Genomic DNA, 8,265 nt, shown 5'->3' on the forward strand with positions numbered 1-8,265 from the left:
AAAAAAAAAAAAAATGAGGTGGGGGCTGTAGAAGGGAGGGCAAATGAAAGCTAAAATAAAAAGGATTAGTTTGATATCTGTTTAAGCAGCAGGTGGATTCCCAGATCCTCTCTGTCCCTTCCAGCAGGGAAAATGCCCCTCCACCACCCAGTCAAAACACTGATTTATTCTCTGGAGAGTGTAAACCAGAGGTCCTCTGGACTGGGGAACACCAGGCAAATTTGAAAGTGAGGTTACAATACTGAAAACGGGGAAACTAACAGCAATGTATGCAAAATGCATGTATCCTGTTGTACTGCTTCTTTCCTGTATTCCATGTTTCCTCTTTCTTGGTTTACTCTCGCCTACTGGTAAAGCTTATCCCCTAGTGAGTTCCTGAGAAAGAGTATAAGGGAGACCTTGGGTATGTGAAAATATCTTTCTTCCACTTCACTAACTGATAGTTCGCCTAGGTATCGAATTCTAAGTTGGAGATTACTTTCCCTCAGAATTTTGAAGGCATTGCTCCATTGTCATCTATCTTCCAGTGTGACTACTGAGAAGCAAAACTAATCTGATTCCTTTTTTTTTTTTTTTTTTTTGGCCACGCCACGCGGCTTGTGGGATCTCATTCCCCTAGGGATTGAACCTGGGCCATGGCAATGAAAGCGCCGAATCCTAACCACTAGACCACCAGGGAACTCCCCAAACTGATTCTTAGAAAGGTGGTGGTTATTATGGAGCATCGGCAGGCGGACTCTCAACCACTGCACCACCAGGGAAGCCCCCTTCTTATTTTTAACTGACCAATTTTCTTCTCTCTGGAGCTTATAGGATACTCTGTATCTGATGCTGAAATTTCATAATAATGTGCCTTGAGTGGGTGAGTTTTTCATTCACTGTTCTGGGTCCTTCAGTTTGAAAACTCTTGCCTTTTACTTCTGGGACATTTTATTTAATCAAAAGTTAAAAGTTTGGTTAAAAGAAATAAAAATGGATGTCATTGAGGAGAAGAAGCTGAGAGAAGGGGGTAGACGACTGCTGTTTTTATAACAAATCATGTAACAGTAAGTCATTAAATATATGCATGGGTAATTTTTATTAAAATAATTTTTAACATATATATGTTTAAATAAATCTATTTTAAGAATCACAGATGTAGAAAACAAACTTATGGTTACCAAGGGGGAAAGGGGGAGAGGGATAATTTGGGAGATTGGGATCGACATATACACACTACTATACATAAAACAGATAACTAATTAAGAACCTACTGTATAGCACAGGGAACTATACTCAATACTCTGTAATGACTTATATGGGAAAAGAGTCTAAAAAAGAGTAGATATACATATAACTGATACACTTTGCTGTACAGCACAAACTAACACAACATTGTAAATCAACTATAATCCAATAAAAATAAATTTTAAAAAATTAATAAATACATCTATTTGGGGTATATATTTTATATGGTTAAAATGTTTTATAGGTTTTAATATCCTTATATGTTTAAAAATGCTTTTTTTAAATGCAAAAAAAACCAAGATGTGATAACAAATCAGATAAATACATAAAAAAATCCAAACACATTTAATTGCTTAACCTGGGGAACTGGAAAAACTGCAATAGTCACAAAAGATACAGAAAAGTTAGGAAGGTCAGCAGATCTGAAGGAAATACTGGTGACCATATATATATATATATATATATATATATATATATATATATATATAACATGTTACAGTTATTCAAATAGATTTTTTTTTTAAATAGATGAAAATACAGGAAAAGAAGCTTATGTGAGAAGACAGGAATAAAAATTTTAGAGAGTCTTCAATATATAAAAGATAAATGAGGGAAGGAGATACAGTAGTTACCAAATAAATGTTTAATTGAGGCAGGTAGGTGGGCAAATAGAAATGAAGGAAGTTGACTGACTTACTAATTAATTAATCAATTAAGAGTTCCAGTCCCAGGAGTGAGACTAGAAAAGGAGAAGCATAATGAACAAGAAAAAGAAAATGAGCAGGCCTAAGGAACAAAGAAGGAAGAGACAGTGAGAAAGAACAAGCAATGCAGTGTCTCTGAAGCCAAATTCAAGAAGTTCACCAAAAAGGGACAATTATGGGGTATGAAGAACTAGGAGAAGGATTCCAGTAAGAATTAAGGATTCCAGTAAAAGTTATTTAAAGAGGTGAAAAACAACTATGAAGAAAGAATACAAGAAGTTATAGAAAAGATTTTAGGAACTGCAACACTCTTCCAGCAACTTTTTCAGCACCCTGCACTCACTTCTCCATCCAAGCAACTGTGCCATCCTGGCTGTCGGATGTGGTATTTCACCTTCTTCATCTACTAAAAAAGACAATACCCCACCCTCCTCCTCCTCAAAAAGTATCCATTGTGCCACATTTCTGTAGGAAGTGACTTTAAGTCACAATGGAGAAAGTCTTATAACTTAGTAATTAAGAATACTGTCTAAAGACCACAAATAATAAATGTTGGTGAGGATGTGGAAAAATAGGAACCCTCAGACACTGTTAGTGGAAATGTAAAATGGCGTAGCCACTGTGCAAAACAGTATGGAGGTTTCCCAAAAAAGACTAAAAATTAAAGTACCATATGACCCAGCAATCCCACTTGGGGAAATTTATCCAAAAAAAAAAAAAAAAAAAAAAAAACACACTAATTCAAAAAGATACTTGTACTCCAATGTTCATAGCAGCATTATTTACAATTGCCAAGATATGGAAGCAACCTAAGTGTCCATCAACAGACAAATGGATAAAGAAGATGTAGTACATATATACAACGGAATACTACTCAGCCATAAAAAAGAATGAAATTTTGCCATTTGCAAAAATATGGATGGACTTGGAGGGTATTATGTTAAGTGAAATAAGTCAAACAGAGAAAGACAAACAATGTATGATATCACTTATATGTGGAATCTAAAAAATAATACATACTCCTGAATGTAACAAACAAGAAACAGACTCACAGATATAGAAAACAAATTAGTGGTTACTAGTAGGGAGAAGGAAGAGGGGAGGGACCAGATAAGGGTAGGGGATTAAGAGCTACAAACTACTATATATAAAATAAATAAGCTACAAGGATCTATAATACAACAAAGGGCATACAGCCAATATTTAATAATAACTATAAATGGAATATAACCTTTAAAATTGTGAGTCACTATGCTGTACACCTGAAACATATATTGTACATCAACTATATTTTAATTTAAAAAAAGAAAAAAAAACTCCTATAAAAAAAAATTTGTGTAGATGGACTGCCAGCAATCAAAATGTCTCTACCCACCCCCCAATAAAAACTGTCTCTACCCCCTACTAGCTATGTGACTTCAGACAAACTAATTATTCACTCTGTGCCTTAGTTTCCTCATCTGAAAACAAGAATATTAATATATACCTCATAGGAGTCTTGTAAAGATTAAATGAGGAGACTTCCCTGGTGGTCCAACAATTAAGAATCCGCCTTCCAATGCAGGGGACCCAGGTTCGACCCCTGGTCAGGCAACTAAGATCCCACATGCCGCAGGGCAACTAAGTCCACGCACCGCAACTACTGAGCCGCCGCACCACAACTAGAGAGTCCACATGCCGCAACTATTGAGCCCATGTGCTCTGGAGTCTGTGCGCCACAACTAAGACCAGACGCAGCTAAAATTAAATAAATAAATAATTTTTTTTTTTTTTCTTGCGTTATGCGGGCCTCTCACTTTTGTGGCCTCTCCCATTTGCGGAGCACAGGCTCCGGACGCGCAGGCTCAGTGGCCATGGCTCACGGGCCCAGCCGCTCCGCGGCATGTGGGATCCTCCCGAAACGGGGCACAAACCCGCGTCTCCTGCATCGGCAGGCGGACTCTCAAGCACTGCGCCACCAGGGTAAATAAATAAATTTTTTTAAAGAAAAAGATTAAATGAGATAAATATATGAATATTAAGTGAGGTAATATATTTAGAACAATATCTGGCATATAATTATTGTTAGCTATTATAAATTAATTCATGATGTTAATGGTTTAATTAGTGTTATCCTTTCAAGGGTATTTTCATATTAACAGTGCATAAAGATATGAACCTCCAATGCCAAGTTTTACAACATTCATTTATTCCACAAACATTTACTGAACTGTAGTCCTACATACTAGGCACCCCTGAGAGCAGTAGGGTGCTGTGGTGAACAAGGGAGGTAAAGGTCCTACTCTCATGGAACTTAAATTCTAATTAAGTTGTTAAAGTCATAAACTTAGTTTGTCTACTCAACTAGAGAAAATGCGAAGGGACAAATACAAAACGAAGAAATGATGAAAAGAGATGCAAATTTAGAGAATTTATTTGGAAACTAAGAGATGGTTTCTAACATACAGAATAGCCAACAAAACAGGAAAGTGTAGCCTGGCATATAGTAAGAACTTAATAGATGTTTAATAAACGTGCCAGTTCCTCTCTCTAGGTTTGTTTTCTTACATGTAAAATGATAGGAGTTATCTTGAATCCAACTCCAATATTCGTTGATGTCTACTTATTGAAATCATCATGGCATATTAGGCAGCATTCTTAAAAACAGATGGCTGTACAGGCAGGGCCTATCATTGGGTGTGGGTGATGGGCCCAAATAGACTCCACTGAGCTCAGGCCTTGCATTTCACAAGAGCTTTAAATGTATTCCTTTACTGTTACATCTAAATAAGATCAGCTATACAACCACAGAGACACTGGATAGCACTGACAGAAATGTCACCCTTGCACCTCTATACAGTACTATACCGCCAGGAATTAACATTTAAAATAAATATTGTAAATAGCCTGAAGGGGGGAAAAAAAAAAAGATGGTTCCAAAAACAGTTTCTACAATTAAGGGTTCAAATTTTACTAGTTTTGAAATTAAATATGCCCCAAATGTCATAACCTAAGTAAAATCAAGGAAAAGTGTTTAGTTTCCTTGAGTGTTGCAATTTAGTTTTTTGAAGATCAACCACAACTTGGTACTATGGAAATCCCTATTGTTACTGCCTTAGAAGAAAGTCATCCACAGCAAACGACCACAAAAGACTTTCACAAAACATCCATGAAACAACATATTCTCATCTGTTAGTGGATTGTTTGAGTAGAGGAGTAGGGCTAGAATGCAAAAAACTAAAGTGAGAGACCACTATTTCAAAACAACAAGAAAACTAGAGTTCCAAGAATGCAGAAGTATCTACTTCTTAATTTCTAAAAAAACAGAAAAGATTCAGTTTGGTGCCACAATTCGAACAGCATAAAAAGTATATGGATTAAGGTTCTTTTTCAAAAATGTTAATTGTATTTCAACTGCGGAATTAGTAAACTATATTTAAACACTTTTGAAATAGGTTTTTGCAATAGAATATAATTTTTAAAGTATCTTGGCATCGTAATTTTATACTGCACAAATTCCTATTTTCCCGTATCTGAAAAAGGTTAAGTAAAGGTAATGGGTAAGGATTCTGTTCATTGATGCTTTAAAAACTATAATTTATGGAGGTAAAAATTATGTGGAAAGAAAAAGTTTTCCTAAGTGTCAGCCCTACAAACCCAAACAAGTGTTCCTTCCTTTGCCTTCTACCCATTCTCTACCCACAATAAATGGTACCTAATACCACAAAAAGAGGTCCCTGGGAAAGAGAACACCAGAATCAAGGGAGGAGAAAACTGCACTCCTAAAAATTCATTCACATCTCTGGTTGAATACTGAATTATAAATCAAATAACTAATCTGTTCCCAAACAGTGCCTTAGCCGATTCATTACAAATCACACATGCAATTTTTTAAATGTTTCTCAAAATTTTTAGTATTCCATAGACAAGAAATATATAGCCTAAGACTTCATGGACCACCTACCCACTCACTTCTACTTGCCACTGCTAAGTAGAATTAGTGAAAAATAATAGAATATGAAGAATTATCAATTACGCAGAAAAAAGCCACCACCACATTAGAACTATTACTTCAACATAACTCTTAGATTGTGGAGTATAAACTATATCTTACTCTTCTTTTGATCCAGCACCATGTTAAGACATAGAGAAAAGTGCAAAGGAACCAGGTCCCCTGCAAGACCCTGAAGGGACACCAACAGTCTCTAAATCAAACTCTAAATACAACTAAAATGATCAAGTATTGTTATTAACACTAAGCGTTAACTTAAATGAAGCTTAGAAGAGTTAAATAATTATTACCAAAATTCTTTGCAGACATATGTGAGGACAGAACAAACAAGAACCATAGGGAAACTTAACTAGCAAAATGACAAAGTAGAAAAAACTCAAAGAAATCAGTTTGATGTCCCTAGTCACTAAAATGACTCTAAGGATTAAAGGTTTGACCATGCAACAAAGAATTTTGACCTGAAAACCATTTACTTTCTTTTCACTGAGCACAGTTCATTTCCACCCTGTGTCCCTACATTTATGGTCCTCATTTCCCAAAATGGAACAGGCTATCAAAACTCCACAATGCAGCTATGATCTCTTCCTTTTGATACAAAGGGGCAAAATGAGAATTGAAGGAAGAAAATGCACTTTCTAATTTAATTATCATGTGTTGAACTTGGGATCAATAACTTGTAAGAGATGGAAGAATTATCCAACATCGAAAAAGAACCCTAGGGCTTCCCTGGTGGCGCAGTGGTTGAGAGTCCGCCTGCCGATGCAGGGGACACGGGTTCGTGCCCCGGTCTGGGAAGATCCCACATGCCGCGGAGCGGCTAGGCCCGTGAGCCATGGCCACTGAGCCTGTGCTCCGCAACGGGAAAGGCCACAACAGTGAGAGGCCCGCAAAAAAAGAACCCTAAAAACTGCAGAAGCAGGCTGCCAAAGGGCAATAAACAAAGTAACTGTTTCATCATAAGCAAGGATTCTGCACAAATGAATGTTATTTTCTGTTTACAGTTTTAACTTGATATTGATCAGCTAATGAAAATGTGGTCAAGAGATTGTCATTCTGGTTACTGTTGTTTAAAAAACAAAACAAAATAAAGCAACCCCACCCACACTGCTGGGAAAAAAGCTTCTGACATATGCACTAAACTTGTTTACCCAGGCCACCTCTTAATAAGAGAAATGCTTTGCAACTTGACTAGGGTTATATAAGTATTTTGCAATGTGTTATCAGTTTAAAATCTTGTTTATTTACTCCTTAGTTAACAGGTTATTTTACTTCAAGGTCAGGTCTTCGATAATAATAGCATCTTTCCGATTTTATTCCATCACTCAGCACTTCCTGCAAGGCAATTTTAGCCATTAACTTTATCTCCTTTTCCTCTTAAAAAATTTAAAAGATTTAAAAATATGATATTGACATGTGACAAATTAACTTCTTTAAATAGGTCTGTTCCCAGAAACATGGTAGGAAAGACGGTAAATTTCAGTGATTCAACTGTAATAGCAAAACCTGAGTACTGTAAAATACTACTGCCTTTCAGAGACACGAAAAAAATCTAATTTAAGTTTTAACAAGGGAACAGCAGTGAATCCTTCCCACTACCATATTTTCAAGTTATTCACCCCCACCTCTCGCTTCTTTTCTAAGGCTATCAAAGATAAGGATTTCTGGGAAATAGCCAAGGTCAGCAAAGTAAACTAGGATCCCTTAAATGAAATACTTCCTAGGGAGAAATAACTGTAATGTACTGGAAAGAGGACTGGGACTAGGAATTTGAACACCTGATCTGTCTAGACCTGCTGCTGCACTACACCCCATTCCATGTTTTAGACATGACTGACTAGATTTTTAACGTTCAAGCTCCCACTTTAGAAGAGATGTTCATTGAGAAATAGCATTAACTGAACTTTTCTTAAAGAATGGGAACTGCCTTGACCCACCTAACAAGATTTAAATCTGGGTCCTGGATGCTTGCTGTTGGCAAGATCTATCCTGTAACTCAAACATTACACAAACCTCTGCCTTCAGCAGCTAATGACACTAGAGGCACCTCTTAATACATAAACGCAAGTTTCAAAGGATAGCCCTCGGATAGGGAGGGAGGAGGTACAGCTTCTTTTTTTTAAGAAACTGAGTATGAATTCAAACATTTTTAAAATTTAAAATCTAAACGTTTGGAAGTAACACCTCAGCTAAACAGCAACGTGATCCTATGAGTCCCAACTACCTTTAAAGTAAAACGAGCCACACTGCCCACAGTTATTCGGCATCAAGCAGGTCCACAGTGGGCAGAAGGCTGAAAGAGGACTACATCGCACACCAGAAAGCCGCCACAAGAGTGGAGGCGGG

The 8,265-nt window shown here is 36.8% G+C and overlaps 1 protein-coding gene across 1 annotated transcript in view; it reads right to left on the bottom strand.

The window, feature by feature from the left end:
• ARNT (aryl hydrocarbon receptor nuclear translocator) overlaps nt 1–8,265 on the bottom strand; it is a 64,781-nt gene that overhangs the window by 55,889 nt on the left and 627 nt on the right. The gene's annotated exons all lie outside the window — the stretch shown is intronic.

This window comes from Lipotes vexillifer, unplaced genomic scaffold, assembly GCF_000442215.2.
Source record: "Lipotes vexillifer unplaced genomic scaffold, Lipotes_vexillifer_v1.1 scaffold209, whole genome shotgun sequence".
Classification (NCBI taxonomy): domain Eukaryota; kingdom Metazoa; phylum Chordata; class Mammalia; order Artiodactyla; family Lipotidae; genus Lipotes; species Lipotes vexillifer.